Here is an 8,362-nt window from a genome sequence, read left to right on the forward strand (position 1 = left end):
ACGAGGGCAGAGTGAGGGTGGGGCGCTGCCGTGGCTGTCACCAACGCACAAGCAGAATGACTCATTCCTGAGCAAGAGTGGAACCTTTGTTGTACCTCTGCTCGGGAATTCAGTAACACAAAGGCTGGTTGTAACAGTGCTACAAAAAGGCGACCACGTCCTCACCAAGCTGGTCTGGCGGGTTTAGAACTGTGTGCTTTGCCAACTCTAATAATTATCCCAATAATAAGGTTATGAAGAGCCCATCATTTGGGAAAACCAAGTGTCATTTATTCCCGGAGCCGGATGGTCATCCGGTTCAACCACCACCTGCTGCCTGATCAATTCTGTACCTTCTCTTTAATTAATTTCTGGCTCCTTCTTGAACCCATTCATGAAGAGAAGCCCGGGTCTCCAGACGCCACACTCCCAGCTATGGACTGTTAGAAAATTCTTTCTCATACTGGGCTGAAAGCTGTTTTATGAAACTTCCTGCCAATGATTCGAATGCCCTTGCTTATATTCTTGGGAAATAAATCTAATTCTTCTTCCCAATAAATCGAATGTCTCTTCCAAGTCCCTCAGACACTTGAGGCAGCTATAGCACATCTTCACGCAGAGTGTCACAAGGTCCTTCAGCAGTCCCTCACGGGACATCAGGGTTTAATCCCCTTTCGAGCTGGCTCTGGGTCACACGGCAACTCAGCATAAAGGACACACAGCCAGATAGAGCCCAGTCACAGTCCCTGCTTTTCAATCCACCTGAAGGCAGGTGTGGACTCATGTGCACCACTTAGCTTTTCTCAGTTTCAGGCTTGTCACTGCTAACAGAAAGATATCATCTTTCTGAACTTCAGTTATTTTACTTGTAAGAAGGAGACAACAATAGCCACTTGATGCGTAGTCTTGATGATTATGCGAGCTAGCGCATATAAAATGGCTAGCACGATGTCTGGAACGCACAAAGCACATTATTATTATGTTATTGTATTTGATAAGATCTTAGTCCGCCACAACAAAATACAGTAGACTCAGTGGCTTAAACTACATAAATTTATTTCTTGTAGTTCCGGAGGCTGGAAGTCCAAGATCAAGGTCCCAGCAGGGTATGATTTTCATTCTGAGGGCTCCTCTCCCTGTTTGCAGGCAGCCACCCTCTCTCCGTGTGCTCCATGATCTGTTTATGTTTGTGTTGAAAGAGAGAGAGCGTGAGCACTTGTGTGTGCTAGTATCTCTAGTATCTCTCTTTATAAGGACACTAATCCTCTTGGATCAGGGCCCCACCCTTACAACCTCACTTAACTTTAATTTTCTCCTAAAGACCCTAAATATAGCCCCATTGAGGGTTAAGGCTTCAGTGTATAAATCGGGGTGGGGGGGGTGGAGGTGTGGTTTGCACAATTCAGTCCATGACATATAACATTATATTTCCAGAATTTAAAAGAAGAACATGCATCTCGGCAAAAGAGTCAGCATTATAAATGTCCTAGGCAAAACACTGAGTACAATCCAGTGCAGCTGAGGCACGCAGTGCCGGGGAGGCATAAAGCTTGAGAAGGAAGCAGAGGTGAGGCGTGATGGGACCAGAAGTCCATGCTAAGGAGCTTGCATTTTCTCTCCTAAGGGCAATGGGAAAACACTGAAGAATTTTAAGTGCAAGAACGACCTGTTGTGATTTGTGCTTTACTAGAGTCATTCTGTCTGCAGTGTAGACAACAGGTTGGAGGGGATTTAATCCTTTGAGAAACCCATCATGTGCCTGCTAAGGGACTGTCCTCAGAGTGATGGGTAGAGGAAAGAAGATTAAGAATCTGGGCACAAACCCCAAAGGACGGAATTTGAACTCAAGCCCTAATGGTGCCGATGGGGCCTTTATAATAACTAGTCGTCCTCCACCACCACCCTCCTCTCAGCCTCTCTGTAATCTCTGATTTTCTCTGATTGTTGTGGGAGAGCGCGTTTTGGGTGCTGTCACTAATTAGCATAGTGTAAGATAAGCAGCAATTTGGTTGGAACATTTTAATAATAGTTATTTTCTCTTTTGCCTGTATTTAAAAGTTCTCATTTAATGAATAAATTATCTCCAGAGATCTAAGTTATTTCTAGTTTTGTTGTTCCATCTGATATGTTAATTTCGTCAACAGATTTATTTTAATAATGAAAAAAGAAACTTAGAAAGGAAAAAAAACAACCAAAAAACCACTTCCACCTTGAAGTCTAAACCAACTTGCATGTTAATACCCCCAAGGAAGTCTGGTGAAGTAAAGAAGTGTTTGCACAGAAAGACTTTGGATGATGATCTTTGTAGAGAATTTTTTATACCCAAAGGTGGGGCATTCCTAAATCAGACTCACCTGAATTTATTTTGAACAATTTTTTTAAAACAACTTAAGATGGGATTAATTAATTTTCATGTGAAGGAGCAACCAGGAGATGTAGCAGAAATAGCAGCAGTCCACAAACTACAGGTCCTAGCTTTTGCTCCATTACTAACTGGCTACATGTTATATCACAAGCCAACAGCATGTCTGGATCTCAATTATTCTTGGAAAGCAAGGGAGCAAGAACAGATCATTTCTAAGGCCTTCCAAGCAGGTGCCTATTTACGTTCAGGCTCTGCCCAAAGAATATGGGAATGAATAAAACAGATAAGGTTCCTAATCCCACTGATCACTGTTAGAGGGGAGCATAATTTATAAAACTGGTATCAATAAACACATAGGGTATATTCAGATAGGCTAAGTGTATAAAGAAATCAAAATGGGATAATGCATTTAGGGAGATGTGAATTTGTTGGGAGCAACTATTTACGTAGGGTGGGTAGTCAGGAAAACTATGACAAAGTTCCTACTTTGCTCAGACCCGCGTGATGAGAAACAGTTATCCATACAAAGATCTAGGGCTGGGGTGTTTCAGGCAGCAAGAATGGCTAGAGCAAGGACTCAGATGGTGAAGGAACTTGGCATATTCCAGGGATAGGAAGGTCAGTATGGCTGGATTGTAGGGAATGAAAGAGAAAGCAATATGAAACGAAGGCTAAGAGTTGGACAGTGGCAGATCCTGTAGGTCTGGTTGGCTACGGAGAGGGGTTTGGATTTTATTCTGATATCTATGAGTCATTTTGCCCTATGGGACAGTTTTAGGCAAGGGAGTGATGAGCTCTATTTCTGTCTTATTTTTTTTTAAGATTACTCTGGGTACCACGTGAAGATGGACAGTATTGGGGTGAGAATGGAGCACAGGCACCAGGTAAGAGCCTAGAGAAGCAATGCAGGTAAGAGATGGTGGCAGCTAGGGAGGGGATGGGAAGACAGCTGGGATGTGACACAGAGCTAGAGAGGGAGAGCACTTGCCATGGAGTGGATGTTTATGAGTCTGATCTATTGGACTCTAAACTCCCATTACTCTGTGCTCCTCTCTGAGCTCCCCTCTCTGCTCTCCACATCTAGGATTTGGCTGATGGAGGCGAGAAGGGTGGTGGTTCGTGGCCACGAGACTGCCCCTCATATGCTAACCTACAGAGAGGTCAGGGAGAGACCTTGTGTGTGTTAGCCTAATGCTTCGTCTCAGTGAGTCAACAGGATGTTCAACGTGAGAACTATCTCCGGAGAGAAAATAAAAATAGAGAGTAGCTGTTGGCATTTAGACAAACCTGAAATCTCTGACAAAGCAAAGTTCTGCTTTCTTTCCCTTTCAAATTTGTTCCCAAGAACTTGGTACATTCGGTTTGGCTGTAGTGGAGACAGCTGTTTGAAACAGAATCGAATCCAATTTCCATGACATTTTGCACGCGTGCAGATCTTGGCATTCAAATGATTCGTGAGTGCAATTAATAAATGGCAGCATTATTTTGGAACACTTAGTGCATTCTATTTTTCAGGAAATGCAGTCTACCTAACCTTTAACAATTTGTACTTTGCCTTCATTTCTATTTAGTCATCTCACTGTAGTTTTTGGATGTATATCCCTAAAACATAATTATCTTCCTTATCAAGCTGAACAGTAGAATATAATTCTCCTCTTGCCATGACCCAAATCATGAGATGTGTCCATTTGAGAAGACTAACACCTCAAACTCGAGCTTCTAAAAATTCCATGTTCATTCCAAACCTGCTGAGAATGTAATCAGTGTTTTGGGGATCTTGGCTTCCTCTGGCTTCGTCAATAATTTTCTTGCATAAATGACTCTCCCCAGGACATCTGGGAAGTCTAGATATTGGAACTATTCATCCAGCAGATATCTGAGTCCCTTATTCCATGCAAGGCTCTGTGCTGGACAGTTTGCAGCACTGCAAAACGTAATAATATCTCTGCCTTTCATGTAGGTGTCCATTGGAGAAAGTTGCCCGGAGAAGTCTAAATAATGCAAGAATTGCAAAACGTATAACAGTATAAGAGGTCTTATAAAAGTAGGATGTGATTGGGTGATAAATAATGGGTTATAGCCGTGCTTCTCAATCTATTATATGCACACGAATCTCTTAGGCAGCTTGTTAAAATGCACACTGCGATTCAGTAGGTCCACGGGGTAGAAATAAGGTGGAAATAAGGTCCCCATTGATGCTGATATTGCTGGCCCATGACCAGAATTTGAGTAGCAAGGGATTAGATCTGAGATTCCTAAACTGTAGGCTGAGGTGTCCCAGGGTGCTGCGGGGAATTCACATGGGCGCCACACGATATATATATATTTTTTTACTTAAAATGAAACAAAACACAGTGACGCCCATCATCAGCTGTGTAAACTACTAGTTTGAGGTAGCTCCTGGTTTCAACATCAGATCATACTATATTCCTTTTGATCTTACCATATCCTTGTGGAGCTAGATTCTTGGCAGTTGCTTTGATAAAAATGCAAGCACTGTGCAAAAATCCACGTGGAACAGGCAAGGAGGGCACAGTGTCCAATCTGATTTCAAAGTCTAAGTTGTGCAGTGCGCAACAGGCACACCCATCCCACTAGTGATTGTGGCTGTATAAGAATAACACTGAAAATAGCAACTTTCTTTCAACTTATACGTGCTACTTTTTTCAAACAGCTGCTACATTCTTGGGACGTGATTACTTATTAAGTTGTTTGGGTGTGTAACTATTTAATAATGAGAACTATTAGGTATTTCTTTTGGCCTGTGGACACCAGGAGGGAAAAAAAAACAGGGGAGAAACTTAGGACACTGTGAATAGAGAAAATTTGGGAAACTTCTAGGAGAGAGTTGAGGAGAAGGAAGGGAGGGAGGTGAGTCTGGGAATCACATAGTCCTAAGAGGTCAAGGCCAATTCTATGACAACATCTACCTTGTGCATTAAAAGCAGGTGGAGATTCAGGGTCAAAATCCACACTAGAAACCTTCAGGAAGGCTCTAAAAAAAAAAAAAAAAGCTTATTCTGTCTTCTAAGTCATTTTTAAACTCAGAGAGGGGGGAAGGTATCTAGGTAGGCTGTTTTTATTACAAAATTCTCCATCTCCTTTTATCTCCTGAGTTTCAGATGCATTTAATTATTCTTCCTAAATGCCATATTCTGCTTTTAATGAAAATCTTAAAAAAAAAAACAACAAAAAACCCACACACACACACAACACCCTTCAACAGAGGCAAATTAAATTTGGTGTTTCGTGTACATGAAAGAAAACATGAAGAGTACTTTGTTTGCTTCTCCATTGACTATGAGCATTGTGTTTCGGCGGTTGTTTTTAAACAAAAATAGAATTTTATTATCATTATCAACAGATGCCCATGGAGCATGAAGAAACAAATGTAGTTCATGTTATAACTTCTGGGCATTATTAGCTAACAATTCACTAAGGCATCCATAGCCACAGATGTTTTTTAATTAAAAAAATATATACATATGTGCACACATATACACACATGTATTTTACCTATGTTGAAATTGTCATTAGCATGACATGTGTATTCAGATTCTACTTTGTATTGGGCATTGTGTGGTCCTTAATTTCAAGGAGCTTGGTATCCAATGGGCAAACAGAAAGATAAGTAAACTAAGAATTACAATAAAAATAGTAAATAACATCTACTGAGCACTTAGAATGTGCCAGGCATTATTCTAAGTGCTTTATAAGCAATAACTTGCTGAATCTTCATGATACAGCTACATAGTAGGCACTGTTATTATCCTCATTTTACAAGTGAGGAACCTGAGGACTAGAATAGTTAAATAACTTGCCCAAGATCTCACAGCCATTGAGTGGTGGCTCTAGGCAGTCCACACTTGTCCCAGAAGATTAATTATGGGAACAGATAACCCAGGACACAAGGGCTGGGAGGAAAAACTGACGCAGGTGCTTCCTGGTGTAGGTGACCTTGGACTTGGGTTCTTCAGGATGAAGTTGGTGGTGGATTACAGGCAGAGGAGTCTGAAACAGCAGGATGAGTCCTGGAATTCAAGTAGTTTAGTGTAGCTGGAGTAGGTGTATAAGGGGTAAGGAATGGGTGGGAAACGAGATTGGAGACACCTCCAGGAGGCAGATGGCAAAGCCTTTTAATGTGGCACTCAGCAACTTAGACTTTGTCCTATGGCTTGTGAATGACTTAAATAAAGGAGAGACATGGCCACAACTGTAGGCAAAGCACTGAAGCTGGGCATACGAGTGTCTTATTCTCTGAACTCTTCTGGATTCTTAGTGGGTATTTTTCATACTAAAAACAGAAAAAAAAAAAAGAAAAGAAAAATACCCAAGAAACCACAAAGATTTATTAAAACAAGATGGGATATGAGAAATTTTTAACTTACTGATGATTTGCTTCCTTGATTAGTAAATAACACACCTTAGTATCTCATATTAATAAGAGATTTATAAGCTCAATTAAAAAATTAATAAGATTAAGAATTAATAGGAATAAATAAGATATGTAATGAAAAAACATTTATTATAAACCTGATGGTCCTCTATGCTATCTGAAAGAGCACATTTTTTTGAGTGTTTATAGAATAATTTGCTTTATGCCTGCATTTTAGATTCTATCCCCAGATTCAAATCTAAGCTTTGTGCTGGGAAAAAAAAAAAATCTCAGTCCTGTACATATTGTATAATCCATGTATCTCTGCCCATGTGCCCCAGGCCTTCCACTTTTCAAGGGACTTGCTTTCTTTTCACATACACATCAAATAGTGTGAGGCCCCATCTCATATATTACACAAAAAAATACACCTGCCCAAGATTGCCAAAGCTTCCCACGGCTCCCACATTTTCGGGGTCATCTCTTGTTTTGAATTCTAGCTCCCACTAAACTTTTTTCTCTTGCACAATCATACCTGCTTATTTAGGATTTTTTTTTTTTTTTTTTTGTCCCCTTGAACAAAAGAGCTCCTTTCTTCTTAAGAAGAATTTTTGCCTGCCTTCTGGGCCAACCAGTGTAAACTGCAAAGAGCTTTTAAAGAAAGAATGTTTTCTCTCCGATTACAATACTACCCTACGATACTACACGTATTATAATTGCCTGGTACATTACAGTTTTCAAAACATTCTCACAATCGAGCAGGCATTATTGTTCTCATTTCGGAGGCGAGTGGAGGAGGAACTGACATTTGTAGGCTGTCTTGCATTCGCGAGGCATTCTGCCCCTTGCTTCACATAGCCGAGCTCATTAGCATATGTAATCTCATTAAGCACATTTGCCCTATCCTTCTTCACAACAATTTTGCAAGGTAGGCACGTGTATTAATTATCTGTTGCCATGTAACAAATTACACCGAAACTTAGTATCTTAAAATAACAAATATTCATCATCTCACCAATTTCCGTGGGGCAGGAATCGGCGTGTGCCTTAGCTGGGCTGGGCCGAAGTCTTTTCAAAAGGTTGCAGTCCTGCTGTTGGTCGGGGCTGTGGTCTCATCTGAAGGCTTGACTGGGGGGAAAACCCGCTTCCAAGCCCACATGCACACAGCTGCGGGAAGGCCGTGGATCCTGCCCTAGACGAGGTCTCTCTCAATTTATTGCCTCGTGGGCCCCTCCATAAGGCAGCTCACAGCATGGCAACTGCCTTCCCTCATAGTGAGCGAACAGGAAAGTAGAGAGAGTTCTCAAGCTAGAAGACATGATCTCTTTGTAATGAAGCTCAGCAGTGACATCTTATTATTGCCTTCTTGATATTATATTTGGTAAAAGCAAATCATTGAGTCCAGCCCACACTCAAGAGGAGTGGATTATACACAAGCATGAATACTTGTGGAAGCAGGACCATCGGGGCCACCTTGGAGCTTGCCTGCCATAGCATTAGGATCCCTACCTTACGGGAGAAGGAAAAGAGAGGTTAAAGAGATGAGGCAACTTGATCAAGACCTTACAATTTGCAAGTGGAAAAGCCAGTAGGCAACTCTTCCTATGTGCCAAGCACTGGGCCAATTTATGAACAAGATCAGT

The sequence above is a fragment of the Microcebus murinus genome, chromosome 26, assembly GCF_040939455.1.
Source record: "Microcebus murinus isolate Inina chromosome 26, M.murinus_Inina_mat1.0, whole genome shotgun sequence".
Taxonomy (NCBI): Eukaryota; Metazoa; Chordata; class Mammalia; order Primates; family Cheirogaleidae; genus Microcebus; species Microcebus murinus.